The sequence below is a fragment of the Bombina bombina genome, chromosome 3 (assembly GCF_027579735.1).
Source record: "Bombina bombina isolate aBomBom1 chromosome 3, aBomBom1.pri, whole genome shotgun sequence".
NCBI classification, from domain to species: domain Eukaryota; kingdom Metazoa; phylum Chordata; class Amphibia; order Anura; family Bombinatoridae; genus Bombina; species Bombina bombina.
The window spans coordinates 1,191,826,944-1,191,845,765 of NC_069501.1; the positions used below are offsets into that span (position 1 = coordinate 1,191,826,944).

Here is an 18,822-nt window from a genome sequence, read left to right on the forward strand (position 1 = left end):
TTTAGCATTCCCTGAATACTAAAGCAGCTCATGTTACTCCAGAAGAATTATGACAGCAAGCTAGATATGTCTTCCTGTACAGGCTACAGCACCTTTGCTGGGCTGTGACAGGAAGTAATGGACGCTGCACAAAATAAGTAAAAATAAATAAATAAATAAATAAATAAATAAAAGGTAAAATCCATTTAAAATGATGAATACATATTGCCATGGTTTATATTAAGTATAAGCCACTGGTTAGTGCTTTTTTTATTACAACAAAGAAACAGACTGTTTTATATAACTTCAAGGTACAACATTTTTGACATTGCATTTAAAAATTAAGCCTAAATTTTTTTTTCTATATCAGTCATATGATTTATCCATATGATATTTTCAAAATTAATGTTAATCTATAGTTTATCTCCCTATTAAAATACTTCTGAATTGTGCTGGGCATTCAAGATAACATGTGGAAATACTTTTTTGTTCTGCACAACGTTATGGACATAATATGTATCAACTGAGGAACCTGCTTCACTGCAAGTTTTAAACACACACAGATTTTAATTGTTCAGTAAACCGAAATAAAGAAAGAAATATGAATTCCCAATGTCTCCTGTTTGAAATTCATAGTGAACAAGGTCATATATGAAAGCTAATAGGTAAAATGCAAATATCTGTAATCACATATTTTTCCATTATTATATGAGAATCTTGTGTGTACTTTTAATTTGAAATAATGCTGGTGTAAAATGAAATGTATTCGCCTTCAGTAAAACTACAATAACATTACAATATTTCATAATAAACAGCTATGCTGTAAAGAATTATATTTTAATACATGTTGGTGAACTGAAATTGCACAGGTGATGGGTAGTGACATCCCAGGATGTCAAATATGAAAATGCATTATGACTACTTAATTCACACTGAATTAGCCTCGCTGGCAGTGGGAAACTATTGGGAATGCTGAGATAATGAAGTCACTAAGTACAAGGTATTGCATAAAACAAAAAGGCATCAGATTATTTTAAGGTTCAAATACCTGAGATATGACATTATCTCTGCATGAGCTCTTGTACTACTCAGCATATAACAGAGGTAACCATACTTTTTGTCAACACTTAAAACCCTGGTTCTTAAAATAGGCGCAATCATGGTTCTTTGCAATTAGGCCAGTGACATAATTGCTTTTTGAATAATTGTGACATAAATGCAGATTGTTTTTCAGTTGTCTGGTTTTCAAAGAAAAACAAAAATGTTCATGATTCACATAGGGCATGCAATTTTCAACAACTTTCCAATCCCTTTTATCATCAAATTTGCTTTGTTCTGTTGGTATACTTCTTGGAGAAGCTAAACCTAGGTAGGCTAATTTCCAAGCACTTGAAGACTACATTTTGGCAGTTTTTCATAGCTAGACAGTGCTAGTTCATGTGTGCCATATAGCTAACATTGTGCTTACCCCTGTGGAGTTTTTTTATGAGTCAGCACCGATTGGCTAAAATGCAAGTTTGTTAAATGAACTCAGATAAGGAGGCAGTCTGCAGAGGTTTACATGCAAGGTAATCACAGAGGTAAAAAGTATATTAATATAACAATGTTGGTTATGCAAAACTGGGGAATGGGTAATAAAGGGATTATCTATCTTTTTAAACAATAAACATTTTCAAGTAGACTGTACCTTTAAATAAATAAAGTTCATATGATAGGCATTAAAGTGAAATAAGTTTAACAAATGTTTAATGGACATTAAACATTAAATAACTGACATGATTATGTATTCAAACATTAGCCCAATAATAATATGTAAATAAATTGTTTTAAATTATTTTTGTTTTTTTGAATATTGCATAAATAAGTGTAACATTTTAGTGTCCATAAATAAATGGACACAGCCATGTTGTAACCTAAGTTCCCGTCTCTGCTCAGACCAATTAAGGACAGCTAAAAATAAGTCACTAGAGTGTTCAAGCAATGGCTGTGTGGAATAAAGTGGTGTTAAAGGGACATGAAACCCCAAATTTTTCTTTCATGATTCAGATAGAGAATACAATTGTATACAACTTTCTAATTGACTTCTATTATTTAATTTGCTTCCTTCTCTTGCTATCCTTTGATGTAAGGTTTATCTAGGCAAGCTCATGAGCAGCAAAGAAGCTTGGTTCTAGCTGCTTATTGGTCGCTGCATATAAATACCAATTTTCATTGGCTCACCCATGTGTTCAGTTAGAAACCAGTAATGCATTGCTGCTTCTTCAACGAATGATACCAAGAGAATAAAACAAATTAGATAATAGAAGTAAATTAGAAAGTTGTTTAAAATTGTATTCTCTATCTGAATCATTAAAGAAAAAATGTGGGTTTCATGTCCCTTTAACCCCTTAATGACCGAGGACGTACGCCATACGTCCTCAGAAAAAATGCAGTTAACGCCTGAGGACGTATGGCGTACGTCCTCGGTTTGGAAAGCAGCTGGAATCGATCCTCATCGCTTCCAGCTGCTTTCCGGTTATTGCAGGATGCCTCAATATCGAGGCATCCTGCAATAACAATTTGTACCCCTCCGGTGCAGAGAGAGCCACTCTGTGGCCCTCTCTACACCGGACATCAATGGCCGCAATCGTTGGTGGGTGGGAGCTGCAGTGGGAGGCGGGTGGGAGGCCATCGATGGCTTCAGAGACAGAGGGGGGCGGGATCGGGGGCGGGAGAGTCAGGGGCGCGCACAGACACGCGCGCGTGCACGGGGGATCGGCGGGCGGGCGCATGCACGGGGAGGGAGCGGGTGGGAACCGCTTACACTACAGAAATAATCCTCTATAAATGGGAGGAAGAGGGGGAATAAATGCCCCCAAAAAGTAATATAAGGGATCTGGGAGGGGGTGGGGGTAGGGGTTGGTCGTGGGGAAGCTACACTACAGAAAAATGTAAAAAATAAAATAAAAAAGAGAACAAATATTGTTAACTGGGTACTGGCAGACAGCTGCCAGTACCCAAGATGGCCCCCAATAAGGCAGAGGGGGGGGTTAGAGAGCTGTTTTGGGGGGGATCAGGGAGGTTGGGGGCTAAGGGGGCATCCTACAAAGTAGCATATGTAAATATGCTAAAGATGTATTTTTAAAAAAAAAAAAAAAAAAACTTTTATTTTAGTACTGGCAGACTTTCTGCCAGTACTTAAGATGGCGGGGACAATTGTGGGGTGGGGGAGGGAAGGGAGCTGTTTGGAAGATATCAGGGGGTCTGATGTATCAGGTGGGAGGCTGATCTCTACACTAAAGCTAAAATTAACCCTGCAAACTCCCTACAAACTACCTAATTAACCCCTTGACTGCTAGCCATAATACACGTGTGATGCACAGCAGCACTTAGCGGCCTTTTAATTACCAAAAAGCAACGCCAAAGTCATATATGTCTGCTATTTCTGAACAAAGGGGATCCCAGAGAAGCATTTACAACTATTTGTGCCATAATTGCACATGCTGTTTGTAAATAATTTCAGTGAGAAACCTAAAATTGTGAAAAATTTAGCGTTTTTTTTAATTTGATTGCATTTGGCGGTGAAATGGTGGCATGAAATATACCAAAATGGGCCTAGATCAATACTTGGGGTTGTCTACTACACTACACTGAAGCTAAAATTAACCCTAGAAGCTCCCTACATGCTCCCTAAATAAACCCTTCACTGCTGGGCATAATACACGTGTGGTGCGCAGTTGCATTTAGCAGCCTTCTAAGTAGTAAAAAGCAAAACCAAAGCCATATATGTCTGCTATTTATGAACAAAGGGGATCCCAGAGAAGCATTTACAACCATGTATGCTATAATTGCATAAGTTTTTTGTAAATAATTTCAGTGAGAAACCTAAAGTTTGTGAAAAAAATTGTGAAAAAGTGAACAATTTTTTTTATTTGATCGCATTTGGCGGTGAAATGGTGGCATGAAATATACCAAAATAGGCCTAGATCAATACTTTGGGATGTCTTCTAAAAAAAAAATATACACATGTCAATGGATATTCAGGGATTCCTGAAAGATATCAGTGTTCTAATGTAACTAGCGCTAATTTTGAAAAAAAGTGGTTTGGAAATAGCAAAGTGCTACTTGTATTTATGGCCCTATAAATTGCAAAGAACATGTAAACATTGGGTATTTCTAAACTCAGGACAAAATTTAGAAACTATTTAGCATGGTTTTTGTTTGGTGGCTGTAGATGTATAACAGATTTTGGGGGTCAAAGTTAGAAAAAGTATGTTTTTTTCCATTTTTTCCTCATATTTTATAAATTTTTTTATAGTAAATTATAAGATATGATGAAAATAATGGTATATTTTGAAATTCCATTTAATGGCGAGAAAAACGGTATATAATATGTGTGGGTACATTAAATGAGTAAGGGGAAAATTACAGCTAAACACAAACACCGCAGAAATGTAAAAATAGCCTTGGTCCCAAACGGACAGAAAATGGAAAAGTGCTGTGGTCATTAAGGGGTTAAATTTGGAGTCTGCACTTCCACATTCGAAAGGAATTGGTAAGCACACAATTTTGAAAATGAAATTACAGAAAAAGGAGGCAAAGCAAATTATGGAAGTATATTTTTTAACATATAATTAAAGGGACATTCCAGCCAAAAATTCAAATCCACATGGATGCATTTCAGTTTTGAATAGAAACATTTTTTGTAATATACATGTATAAGCCAAAATGCTTCTAATAAAAGCTATAGCTGTTTTAAAAGTATATTTAAACATGCACAGTGCACAAGCATTTTAAACACAGAACTTGCTCAGAGAGTCTAAGGTTCTTGTACCATCTGGTAATGTCTCGATTTGTTAATTGCTGACATGATACAAACCCCACTTGCGCTCTGAGCAGCTGTAGTATTTAAAATGCTGGTGCAGTGAGAATATCTAGATATGCTTCACATGCATGTGCAGAAAAAAATGTTAACACTAAAAGTGTGATAACTTTTACTAGAAGCATTTTTGACAATACATGTATATTGCAAATATGTTCTTAATCAAAGATGTAATTCAGCTATGTGCATTTAAAATTTGACTGTCCCTTTAAAGAAAAATCTCAAAATGTTTAATAACCTTTTAACGTCCCTTTGAAAACCTAACATACAAGATTTAATAGATTTTATAGACTTTCTACATTTACATTTATTTATATACATTTATTTTTCCTGTGGACATATGGGGTGAGAGGTGAAGTCTTGATGGCCCATGAAAGTGACCCAGAGGTAAGAACCAGGAGCTTGGTAGCAGAGACCAGGCTTTCCAGGGTGGAGCGGACACATATGTAGAACAGTTCATTGCACATCTGAATTATATCCAAATATGATATTCACATATACCGTATCTAGGTATTTGCATTTAATATGTCTCTGCCTGAGATATACAAATATGTGCACCTTTACACCGCTCTCTACATTAGTTGACAGCTGTGCACACTCATACAAATATACTGAGTGACTAAAATAAGGCCTAAGGCCTGGACCTATTTTTTAGACAGTAATAAAAAAGCATTTGTAAGTGTTCTACGCAACAAATGTAATAAGTATGAAACGCGTTAGCAACTGAACCGCTGGTTGCCTTATTGACTATTATCTTTTTTAGCATTGCCATGGTTTTAATTGCATTTACATAAATTTATATGGAATGTTCTCACAATTTATTACTAATGTTGGTGGAGTGTGAAAGATATTATTACACCATAAAGAAATTAGAACACTACAAATAAAACTTTATTTGTACAGTACATTTATTCAGTTCTGCCTATTAGTTTCTTCTTTGTTCCCTTTAATACAGTTTGCATGAATAATATCAGAAGGCACAGGGAAATAAATGGTGTTAAATCATGATATTGTTACATTTTCTTACAAAAGTTTGTTGTGATTTAATCCTAATGAAAGACAATTTTAACTAAATACAGATTGAACTGCAAAATGATGGTTTTGACGGCCATTGTAACAATTCTGGGCAAGCTTATTAGTTCCAGTTCAGTGCAGACATCCTTTTTTGCTAAACTGATCTATTTGAATTTGGAACGGTTCCACTAAAATTACATTTATATTGCTAACAATCTTTTGCAACATAGCAGCAATTTGTTTTTTTATAGCATTCCAAGAAAATCATGTTGGATATTAACTGTAATACACACCTCATGGTTGTTTTAAAAACAGTATCAGAATGAGAAGCATAGACATATTAAATATAAATGGGTGAACTCTTAGTGATGATCAAAGTATGCAGAATTCCACAAAATAACTGAGCTTCAACTGGCAAAAAAAAAAATAACCGATGCTGTATTACTGTGTGAGTGTTGATAAAGAGAGATTATGCAAAACAGAGTGAACAAAGATAAAATAGAAACATCATAAAAAAATATACGCAGTTCTATTTTCTGCTTTCATTTTGCACCAGTATCTAAGGCAGTGATTTTTAACCTTTTTTTTGCCGTGGCACACTTTTTTACATGAAAAAATCCTGTGGCACACCAGCATCCCAAAATTTTAAAAAAAATCACACATTGTAGCCTAATACAGCATATATATACACATACAAACACACACACACACACATACTGTATGTATTGTGCTGTTATGCCATGCCTCCTACAAACTACCCCTGCACTGGGAATAAAAAACAAGCAAAGTTTAAAAAATATGTCACACTGTTGTCAGTCTGCCGCGGCACACCTGAGGATCTCTCACGGCACACTAGTGTGCCACGGCACACTGGTTGAAAAACACTGATCTAAGGGATACTATTACTGTAATGTATTAATGTATTTTATTCAGCGGCTACATTAGTTACGTGTTTCACGTTTAACAAGTATTTTGTCAGATATGTGAAACTAACACAAAAATATCAGTAGTGTGCGTCCTACTAATACTCATTGGCTGATATGTAATGCTAAACGGTGTGTAGGAACTTTTTCTAAGGTTCTCTAGCTTATAAGTACAAAAGGTCATTGTTTCTACCAGAAAATAAGAATAAGTAGGAATTACACAACAGAAACTATTTCATTTGTTTCCATTTAAGGTAATTAAAGGGACACTGAACCCAATTTTTTTTTCTTTTGTGATTCAGATAGAGCATGCAATTTTAAGCAACTTTCTAATTTACTCCTTTACATTTTCTTCATTCTCTTGGTATCTTTATTTGAAAAGCAAGAATGTAAGTTTAGAAGCTGGACGATTTTTGGTGAACAACCTGGGTTGTTCTTGCTGATTGGTGGACAAATTCATGCATCAATAAACAAGTGCTGTCCAGGGTCTGAACCAAAAATTGTCTGGCTCCTTAGCTTAGATGCCCTATTTTTTAAATAAAGATAGCAAGAGAACGAAGGCAAATTGATAATAGGAGTAAATTAGAAAGTTGCTTAAAATTGCATGCTCTATCTGAATTACGAAAGAAAACATTTGGGTTCAGTATCCCTTTAAAGCAATAAAATAAAAAAAATAAAAAAATCCTCTAATGCGCTAGAATGCTTGAGCAGAACTATCCTATGCCACAATTATGTAATGCACTGCTAGACCTTAGATGAACACAGTCAATGAATGGTTGCTATGCACATATGCCGCCCCTGATTGGCTCTGCACCCATATTGAGCTTCAGAACAGTACTGACTTTTATCTAACTTTTACTTCACAAAAAAAATAATAATAATCAAAACATGTTTAAATGCTACTCTTTCATACAGACAACAGAAAACTTTTAACACTTTTTCTATTCAAAATGTACTTCTTGCTAACAAGAATCACAGTGAGTGTGTACAGTGCTATTCCAATAACCAAACATAAAAAAGACATATTATGTTTACTAGAAATTCACACTAAAGCCCATAAATCGTTCTAGAAAACCAAACACAGAAAAATATTCTCAGATTGAAGTTACTTGAGATAAATCATATCCAGTAAATCCACATTTTTAGACATCCTTTGCCATAGCTTGTTCTAGTGGAATTCTATTAAATACATAGTATGTCTAAATGGATAGCGAATAAGATAAAATACTCCGAGCCACAGGGAAGCATTAAAGTGTAGTTTAACAGCAGTCAGCATTTGGATTACTGCAATTCCTAATCCAAATGAGCTAAAGGGACCAGCCAACTGCAAACGACTCAAATCTGCTGATCAGGTTAAACTGAGTGAAGAAACTATACACTTAACGGAAGTATAACAAATTATGCTTACCTGAGATACAATTAACCTAACATTTAATTGAGAGTCTCTGCACTCTCCACACTCTAACTTCTTAAAACACATTCATTTTCCAAAAACAGAAACATTAAATCAGTAATTCATACTGCAAAGTAAATTATTAGTGGTTCTTGTGTTCTGTGAGAGATATCATACTGTATATTGAGGAACTTAATTATATATAGGGAAGGATCACTCACTGTTGAAATGTTACAAAATATAGGTGACACAAGCCTGTAAGAAATTTGAAGAAAAAAAAAAAAAGCCTTAAAAATGAGGCCCTTCGGCAGCCCACTGTTATTGTAAAATGGTAGTACATTAACCTTTAAGCGCCGTTATGATGTTCCATTTTGTCCTAACCGCACTGGGCTTTAGTGCCGTTAGGATAAAATAAAACGAAGCCAATGGCACTTCCAGGATGTGATCGCGGTCTGGAGGGTGTGCCTAGCGCCATAGGGACCCGGTCCCATCATTTAAATCTCGCAATCGTGTGATTCAATTTGTTTACATCGGAATGTTGTTCCGATGTAGACAACTTAACCCTGTCATCAAAGGGTTAAATAAACATAAAAGGTTAGATTTATCATTAGGCGAATGTACAGCTCATTTGCTGGCTCGCTCTACGTTGGTGGATGAAAATCATCCTGGATTCATTCAATTAGGGTGATTGACAAACCCTACTTTCACGCAATTAGTTGCACAAGAGTAGGGGTGTGGTAAATATGGAGGAAAAATGCACCCCACAATTTACAATCAAATGCGTAAAGGTTAACAAAATCTGAATCCTGTCCATTCACAAATTGATAAATCTAGCCCATAAAGATATGTAGGGGAATAAACCACAGCACTGTCTAATGTTTCACTTATGCACTATTTATTTTTTATAATTACGCAAGTACCTACCTCTCAAAATTGTGTACAGGAACAGGACGTTGGGAAGAGGATACAAAAGTATACAATGAAGAAATGTTACATAGGAAAAGGGACTTCAAATGTCTTCTCTTAATAATGTATTGATTATTGAAATCTCTGGAGAAGAAACTAGCAAATTAAATAAGGCAGATGATGTTTGTGTTAAATGTCATGGCCGGCTTTGTCAGACCTGCTGTCTTCCTGCTAATTAACACTAAGGTAATGATCTGCACAGTCAAACAATGAGATGTCTAGAAAGTATATTAATAGCTACCTATGTTAAAGGGGCATGAAATCCATTTTTTTCTTTCGTGATTCAGAGAGAGCATGTCATTTTAAACAACTTTCCAATTTACTTCTATTATCGAATTTGTTTCATTCTCGTGTTGTCCTTTTTTTAAAGCATACCTAAGTTGGCTCAGGAGTTGCTGATTGGTGGCTGCACATATATGCCTCATGCTATTGACTAACCAATGTGCATTGCTGTTTCTTCAACAAAGGATACAAAGAGAATGAAGGGATTTGGATAAAAGAAGTATATTGTTTAAAATTGAATTCTTTATCTGAATAATGAAAGACAAATGTTTGGTTTTGTTTGAACTGAAAAATCATACAGTACAATGGGAAATGCCCAATTTGGCATTATTAAAAAGGGAACCACAATGATAAAATCTGGTGTCACGCTAAGGTAACCCTTTATTCCTTGTCATTTATGTATTAATCAAAGCATTTTTATTGTGTATAGAATAATGACAGCGTGACTAATGTGCAGCTTCATTTACTTTCTTTATTTTACTCTTTCTCTCCCTTACTTTTTCTTTCTTTCGTTTACGGAAACATATAGGGGGGAAAAGCCAAAGCAATAGCATAAGCAGTTTACAGGAGAATGGCACAAACCCATCAATGGTTTCCATGGACACCATCCATTTGGCTCCACCCTAAAACTAAACTGAACATAATATGCACAATTAAAAATTGAACATAGAATGCACAAAATATTAATTATAGTATTATTGTATCTAATTTGTAAACTGCAGGACATTCACAGATGTTAATTCTCCAAATTACACATATAGGGGCCCAGAAACTAAAGACCGCTGCTCCATAACCTGTCTGCCTGCTCTGAGGAGGCAGACAGAGAGCGACAGATTGGCCGCAAATCTGCAGGGGGCGGCGTTGCACCAGCAGTTAATAAGAGCTGCTGGTGCAATGCTGAATGCGGAGAGCGTATTGCTCTCTGCATTCAGCGATGTCTGTCGGACCTGATCCACTGATCAGATCATGTCGGACAGACATTTGTTAAATAGGCCCCATTATGTTATTATTCTGAGTACCACAAAAGGAAGGTGCAGGAGACCCACGCCACAATATGGAAACAAATATGTACAAATGATCAACAATGACTTTAGGTTTGATTCTAACATAACATACATCTAGGACAGGATTTCATAAATTGGGACTGTCCCAGAAAATCAGGATTTTATTGGTTTGATATTCGCTTTATTACGGACACATTTTGTGCAATTACTACTAATACAACTCTCTATGCATATTTTGGGGTTGGCAGGTGGGCACAACAGCTATTATTTTGATCAGTGATGTACTTATTTTTAATGTATGTTCGTTTTTAAAATATATAAGCTATTTTTTATTACAGGGAGACAAATGGAACAAGTGCATCAGTACTGACTCATATTAACATGATATATGCTGCCATACCTGAATAATGTATTTTTCTTAAGTCTTATTTTATTCTTCTATACGGGTCAATGTTCTCATTTGTTTAATGGTGCCTGACACAATCTTGTGCTACAATACTGTTAGAACCCCATCTGCAATCTAGCCAGCTAATAAAGAAATAAGTATGCAGGTTATATCACAGTTGTTATAGATATAAATAATTGCTAACACAATACATATGCATAGATAGATACAGTGGATATAAAAAGTCTACACACCTCTGTTAAAATGTCAGGTTTCTGTGATGTAAAAAAATGAGACAAAGATAAATCATTTCAGAACTTTTTCCACCTTTAATGTGACCTATAAACTGTACAACTCAATTGAAAAACAAACTGAAATATTTTAGGTAAAGGGAAATAAAAATAAAAAACTAAAATAATATGGTTGCATAAGTGTGAACACCCTTAAACTAATACTTTATTGAAGCCCCTTTTTTATTTTATTACAGCACTCAGTCTTTTTGGGTATGAGTTTTTCAGCATGGCACATTTTGACTTGGCAAGATTTGCCCACTCTTCTTTGCATAAACACTCTAAATCTGTCAGAATGTGAGGGCATCTCATATGCACAGCCCTCTTCAGATCACCCCACAGATTTTGAATTGGATTCAGGTCTGGGCTCTGGCTGGGCCATCCCAAAACTTTAATCTTCTTCTGGTGAAGCCATTCCTTTGTTGATTTGGATGTATGCTTTGGATCGTTGTCATGCTGAAAGATTAGATTCCTCATCATGTTCAGCTTTCTAGCAGAAGCCTGAAGGCTTTGTGCTAATATTGACTGGTATTTGGAACTGTTCATAATTCCCTCTACCTAGACTAAGGAACCGGTTCCAGCTGAAGAAAAACAGCCCCAAAGCATGATGCTGACACCACCATGCTTCACTGTGGGTATGGTGTTCTTTTAGTTATATGCAGTGTTGTTTTTGCGCCTAACATATCTTTTGGAATTATGGCCAAAAAGTTCAACTTTGGTTTCATCAGACCAGAACACCTTTTGCAACATGCTTTTGGGAAACTTCAGATGTGTTTTTGCAAAATTTAGCCGGGCTTGGATGTTTTTTTTGTAAGAAAAGGCTTCCGTCTTGCCACTCTACCCCATAGCCCAGATATATGAAGAATACGGGCGATTGTTGTCACATGTACCACACAGCCAGTACTTGCCAGATATTCCTGCAGCTCCTTTAATGTTGCTGTAGGCCTCTTGCCAGCCTCCTAGACCAGTTTTCTTCTCGTCTTTTCATCAATTTCAGAGGGACATCCAGTTCTTGGTAATGTCACTGTTGCACCATATTTTCTTCACTTGAGGATGACTGTCTTCACCATGTTCCATGGTATATCTAATGCCTTGGAAATTCTTTTGTACCCTCCTCCTGACTGATACCTTTTAACAATTAGATCCCTCTGATGCTTTAGAAGCTCTCTGCGGACCATGGCTTTTGCTGTAGGATGCGACTAACAAAATGTCAGGAAAGACCTACTAGAACAGCTGAACTTTATTTGGGGTTAATCAGAGGCACTTTAAATGATGACAGGTGTGTACTGACTCCTATTTAACATGATTTTGAATGTGATTGCTTAATTCTGAACACGGTTACATCCCCAGTTATAAAAGGGTGTTCACACTTATGCAACCATATTATTTTAGTTTTTTATTTTTATTTCCCTTTTGCTAAAAGATTTCAGTTTGTTTTTCAATTGAGTTGTACAGTTTATAGGTCACATTAAAGGTGGAAAAAGTTCTGAAATTATTTATCTTTGTCTCATTTTTTTACATTACAGAAACCTGACATTTTAACAGGGGTGTGTAGACTTTTTATATCCACTGTAGATAGATAGATAGATAGATAGATAGATAGATAGATAGATAGATAGATAGATAGATAGATAGATAGATAGACCGACAGACAGACAGATATCTATAGGAAACAATACTGAATGAATATAATAAAAATATTGTTGCATACAAAAGTCAAGTTAAAGGGACAGTCTACTCCAGAATTTGTTTTGTTAAAAAAATAGATAATACCTTTACTACTCATTCCCCAGTTTTGCATAACCAACACTGTTATATTAAAATATTTTTACATCTGTGCTTACCTTGTATCTAAGCCTCTGTAGACTGCCCCCTTGTTTCAATTTTTTTGACAGACTTGCATTTTAGCCAATCAGTGCTGACTCATAAATAACTCAATGGTATTGAGCACAATGTTATCTATATGAAACACTGTGATGTTTTTTTAATGCACTGAGATAAGAGGTGGCCTTCAAGGGCTTAGAACAGCATAAAAGCCTACCTAAGTTTATCTTTTAACAAAAAATACTGAGAGAACAAAGCATATTTGATGATAAAAGTAAATTGGAAAGTTGTTTAAAATTGCATGCTGAATCATAAAAGTTTAATTTTGACTAGACTGTTTCTTTTAAAGCTGTTCAAAATAACAGGAAGTACAGTTACAGTTAATGAGTGGAAGAAAATCAAATTGTTAAAATAGTTCCAGTAACCACATGATCTATAAAAGTAGACTGTAAATTACCACTGTGCTTCACTGTAAAATTAACACCCATATAATTGAGGAGAAAAGGCTGGATATAAAGCCTTCTTCAAACACATGTTATAAGTTCATTATACATTTTATTTATCCTTTACTAGTATTTGTGGTGCACATTTTGTTTCTCCAACATGACAAAGTCATTTACACCTCTCCTAGAAAACAAGGCTCATTAAACTACTTTACAGTTTAATTTGTATGTTTGTATAATAAAGTCTAAAATGTTAAACCTATATAACCCTCCAGTGCCCACGTACACAAAATGATTAATGGTGCATCCATGGTATACCAATTAGTAACAAGTATTAGGCATAAGCAGACTGATGCAAGATGCCCTCAGATTCACCCTGCTATCATCTGGACAAAGCGTTTTTGTGATCATCATTACAAATACACAATAACATACATTATTAATTCTTTAGCAACTCATTATTAAATTGTATTCAAACTGCACCAACACATTTGAGTTTGCCAAGTTTTTAAATGAATGTAATGAAATATACGGCATATACTGCAGTGTTAAAGTGCCGTATATATAATCGTTAACCCCCTGTCTTCCAGAGAGCACTGGAATGCATTGAATGTGGTGATGCATTCTTTGAAATTCAAGGTGTTAAATATATATATATATATATATATATATATACACATGTTTCCATGTTTTGTATTTTCTATGGGTGATTACATCCACCTCTGCACCCCTTCTTTGTTCTCAGTTTGTTTAGCTTTGTGAGCTTGCATGATGGTGTGGCTGTGTTAGGGACTCAGGCAATGGAAAGGACCTTGACGTGGTGCCTGAGCTTTCCCATTTGGCCAGATGCGGTGACTAACCTTTCCAGTTGTGATTTTATCTTAGCTGTGAGCTAGCTGGTGAGTGCTGGGTGTTTCTATGTGTTGTATTACTTTTTATTTGTAATCCCCCTTGTTTTTTGCACCCATTCCGGACTGGGGTTAACTGCCTGTGGCTCTGGTGACATCACAGCTTTTTTGGAGTGCTATTTAGCACCCAGGGCTGGATGTTGCTGAGTCACAGGATGTGTACCTGATCCGGTCTTGGAGTGCATATATATATATACAGTATCTCACAAAAGTGAGTACACCCCTCACATTTTTGTAAATATGTTATTATATCTTTTCATGTGACAACACTGAAGAATGACACTTTGCTACAATGTAAAGTAGTGAGTGTACAGCCTGTATAACATTGTAAATTTGCTGTCCCCTCAAAATAACTCAACACACAGCCATTAATGTCAAAACTGTTGGCAACAAAAGTGAGTACACCCCTAAGTGGAAATGTCCAAATTGGGCCCAAAGTGTCAATATTTTGTGTGGCCACCATTATTTTCCAGCACTGCCTTAACCCTCTTGAGCTTCACAGGTTGCCACTTCCACTCCTCCATGACAATATCACGGAGCTGGTGGATGTTAGAGACCTTGTGCTCCCCCACCTTCCATTTAAGGATGCCCCACAGATGCTCAATAGGGTTTAGGTCTGGAGACATGCTTGGCCAGTCCATCACCTTTACCCTCAGCTACTTTAGCAAGGCAGTGGTCGTCTTGGAGGTGTGTTTGGGGTTGTTATCATGTTGGAATATTGCCCTCCAGCCCAGTCTCCGAATGGAGGGGATCATGCTCGGCTTCAGTATGTTACAGTACATGTTTGCATTCATGGTTCCCTCAATGAACTGTAGCGCTCCAGTGCTGGCAGAACTCATGCAAGCCCAGACCATGACACTCCCAACACCATGCTTGACTGTAGGCAAGACACACTTGTCTTTGTACTCCTCACCTGGTTGACGCCACATACCATCTGAACCAAATAAGTTTATCTTGGTCTCATTGGACCACAGGGCATGGTTCCAGTAATCCATGTCCTTAGTCTGCTTGTCTTCAGCAAACTGTTTGCAGGCTTTATTGTGCATCATCTTTAGAAGAGACTTCCTTCTGGGACGACAGCCATGCAGACCAATTTGATGCAGTGTGCGGCATATGGTCTGAGCACTGACAGGCTGACCCCCACCCCTTCAACCTCTGCAGCAATGCTGGCAGCACTCATATGTCTATTTCCCAAAGACAACCTCTCAATATGACACTGAGCATGTGCACTCAACTTCTTTGGTCGACCATGGCGAGGCCTGTTCTGAGTGAAACCTGTCTTGTGAAATTGCTGTATGGTCTTGCCCACCGTGCTGCAGCTCAGTTTCAGGGTCTTGGCAATCTTCGTATAGCCTTGGCCATCTTTATGTAGAGCAACAATTGTCTTTTTCATATCCTCAGAGAGTTATTTGCGATGAGGTGCCATGTTGAACTTCCAGTGACCAGTATGAGAGAGTGTGAGAGCGATAACACCAAATTTAACACACCTGCTCCCCATTCACACCTGAGACCTTGTAACACTTATGAGTCACATGACAATGGGAGGTAAATTGCTAATTGGGCACAATTTGGACATTTCTATTTAGGGGTGTACTCACTTTTGTTGCCAACGGTTTAGACATTAATGGCTGTGTGTTGAGTTATTTTGAGGGGAAAGCAAATTTACATTGTTATACAGGCTGTACACTCACTACTTTACATTGTAGCAAAGTGTCATTTCTTCAGTGTTGTCACATGAAAAGATATAATTAAATAGTTACAAAAATGTGAGGGGTGTACTCACTTTTGTGAGATACTGTATATATTACAAGTGTAATAATAAAATGCTAGGATTGTAAGGAGAATGTTATTCTTAAAGTGATGGTAAATTCACTTCCATAACTTCACATAGTATGAAAATTCTCCTCCTAATTAGCATATTAATATGCTTATTTTGTTCCAATGTCAAATCTACTTTTAATACGGAGCTTTTTTTGTCAGGCTCCGTTACCTGATTCAATGCAGCCTCTCTGAATAATTTTCCCTTAGGCTTCTTTGACTGGCAGCTCTTTCAGCCAATCAGAGCCTCGCCATGCGCCCCATGTAAGTTAATAACAGCACGCTCCCGTGCTTGGAACTCAGGCTGGAAGTTGAACTGCGCAAACACAACTGCTACACTATTTGCGCAACATAAACAGTGAGTCTACTTACAGTATGTTAACAGTAAGCAGCCTCACTGTTTATGTTGCACAATTTTTAAACAATAAAAATTGTAGTGTAGACTGTCCCTTTAAGTGTATCATTTGAAATAGCCAAATCAGCCTATTTTTAAGACTCCAAAACATATTTATATCCTTTCGTTCTGGTATTCATTTGTGGGTTTTTTTTTTATTTGAACACATTATCTCTCATTAAAATTACACATTTTCATTTATAATTGCTCTGTTTACGCAAATTCAAATGCTATTTGGAAAAATATGAGCTTACTTCAATCACACCGAGCTAACAAAAGAAATGTCAAGTAAATTAAAAAAAAAGTTTTCTGCTCTACTGTTTCAGTTTTTAGTATGGAAGGGTTGATTGCAGCTGCTTGCTTTATATAGACTAAAGGAAACATTCTACACAAATGTTTTTATTTTCCTTAGAACACACCGTACATTATTTTTATTGACTACTCAAGTTAAAATTGCAGCTATGTCCAGGTGCAGATGCTGATAGCAGGTGTTCCGCAGAGTGCTGTTTTCATTTTATAGAAAATTGAAAGATTTAATATGGCTGCAGAAGGATACTGATTACTGGGTACACAGCAGGGTCTGGCAGATGCAGTGTACAGTATATGTACCTAACTGGACACTGCTGTGAACTGGACCTGTTTGCCTTGTTATATCAAAGCCTGCAATGCCATACAAAATGAACAAGAGGCTCCCAACAGTGGAAAAATCACTTAGAGGTTAGGCTCAAATGACAGTGTATATGAATCTTAGCCTTAAACCTGTGACCTACTTTTTGTATTGCCAACACTCAAAATGATAAAGCACTGCACTCCAGCATCAAAGCAGTTAAAAATAAATAATAATGACTATAAATCGTATTATGTATATCATTATTGTAATGGAAATAACCTCTCAGGATGATTTGCAGTGGACTGTATAAGGGCTGCATTTATCATTTTCCCACTATATCAGATCCAATTTTATGGAACAGAAACAACTTCAAAATTAGTAAACTTAAAGGGATATTGTGTTGCTAAAGATAGATGCTCTAATTCGTTAGAGCATGTCATTTGGCACTACTGATGCTGCAAATAGATTAAATACATAGTTAAAGTACCGCTTGGAACTGCAGAAAACTGCTAATCCAGAGCAGATGTGGCCGGTGACCCAATCAGTAGAGGATGGGCCAGTAGTGCTAAAATGACATCAGATCATGTACATTTTTGAACTATCATGCCCTTTAAAAAAGAAAAAAAAAAAAAAAAAAAAAAAAAAGTGTTATCCTCTGGAGATCCATTGGTTGAGTAGGGACAAAAAATGACATATTAATGACTGGGTCTGAATCATGTATTGACCTTGTGCATATGAAATATGGTGACATGTCCTGCTCACTTATTACTGATATGCTCGGGTAACATTAGGCCTGTTCCGTTCCATTACAAGAGTACTGAATAGAAATTCAAAATGACATAAAACACCTCTTGCTTTTGTGTAAAAACTGGGATTTGGCCAAAAAAGCTACATTTGTACCTAGATTTTCATACAGTGCAAATCCCCTAAACCAGTTATTTACGCTGCAACATCTGTGGGTTAGATCATTTGCTTTTTGGACTTTATAGGGAGTGTGGAATAAACATAATTTTTACACAAAATTAAGAGGTAGTTAATGTCCTTTTAAAGCCATTTTGTTAAAGAAAAGCATTGCCTTTACGCATATTTTGTTTAGAAACAGGCCTCACATCTACAGCTTTATTGTCAGCAATGTATTTGCTACCACTGTAACACTAACAAATGCCTTGGTTGGTGAAAATTATTTTCATCCTTTGATTTGCTAAGCAAAATTGTAAGTAATATAGTTTATTGTAGGCAGGTTGAACTGTTGATTGCCTCTATGTATTTATATTTGTGTACATATGTCTTGTTTTGTAAATATAAATACATATCTATATATATTTATTTATATATGGTCCTTCTAAATGGATTAAATCATAAGGTTTCTTATCTCTCTCTCTCTCTCTCTCTCTCTCTCTCTCTTTATTTATATATATATATATATATATATATATATATATATATATATATATATATATATATATATATATATATATATATATATATATATATATATATATATATATGTAGGAGGGCACTCACAGGGCTTGTATTCAAGCAAAAAATAGTGCAATTTTATTTCCAAATGTGTTTTACATTGGTTCAAATGTCGATGTTTTGACCAATGTGTGGGCCTTCTTCAAGACATTTATAATAGCGGCGTATGAGCCGATCACCCAGCTGAGCATATATATATAAAAAACATTAATATCCAAAACAATAAAATAAAAGGTAAGCACAAGCTTT

At 36.1% G+C, this 18,822-nt stretch overlaps 1 protein-coding gene across 2 annotated transcripts in view; it reads right to left on the reverse strand.

Moving 5' to 3' along the window:
• FAT3 (FAT atypical cadherin 3) overlaps positions 1-18,822 on the reverse strand; it is a 637,515-nt gene that overhangs the window by 445,600 nt on the left and 173,093 nt on the right. The window lies entirely within an intron of this gene.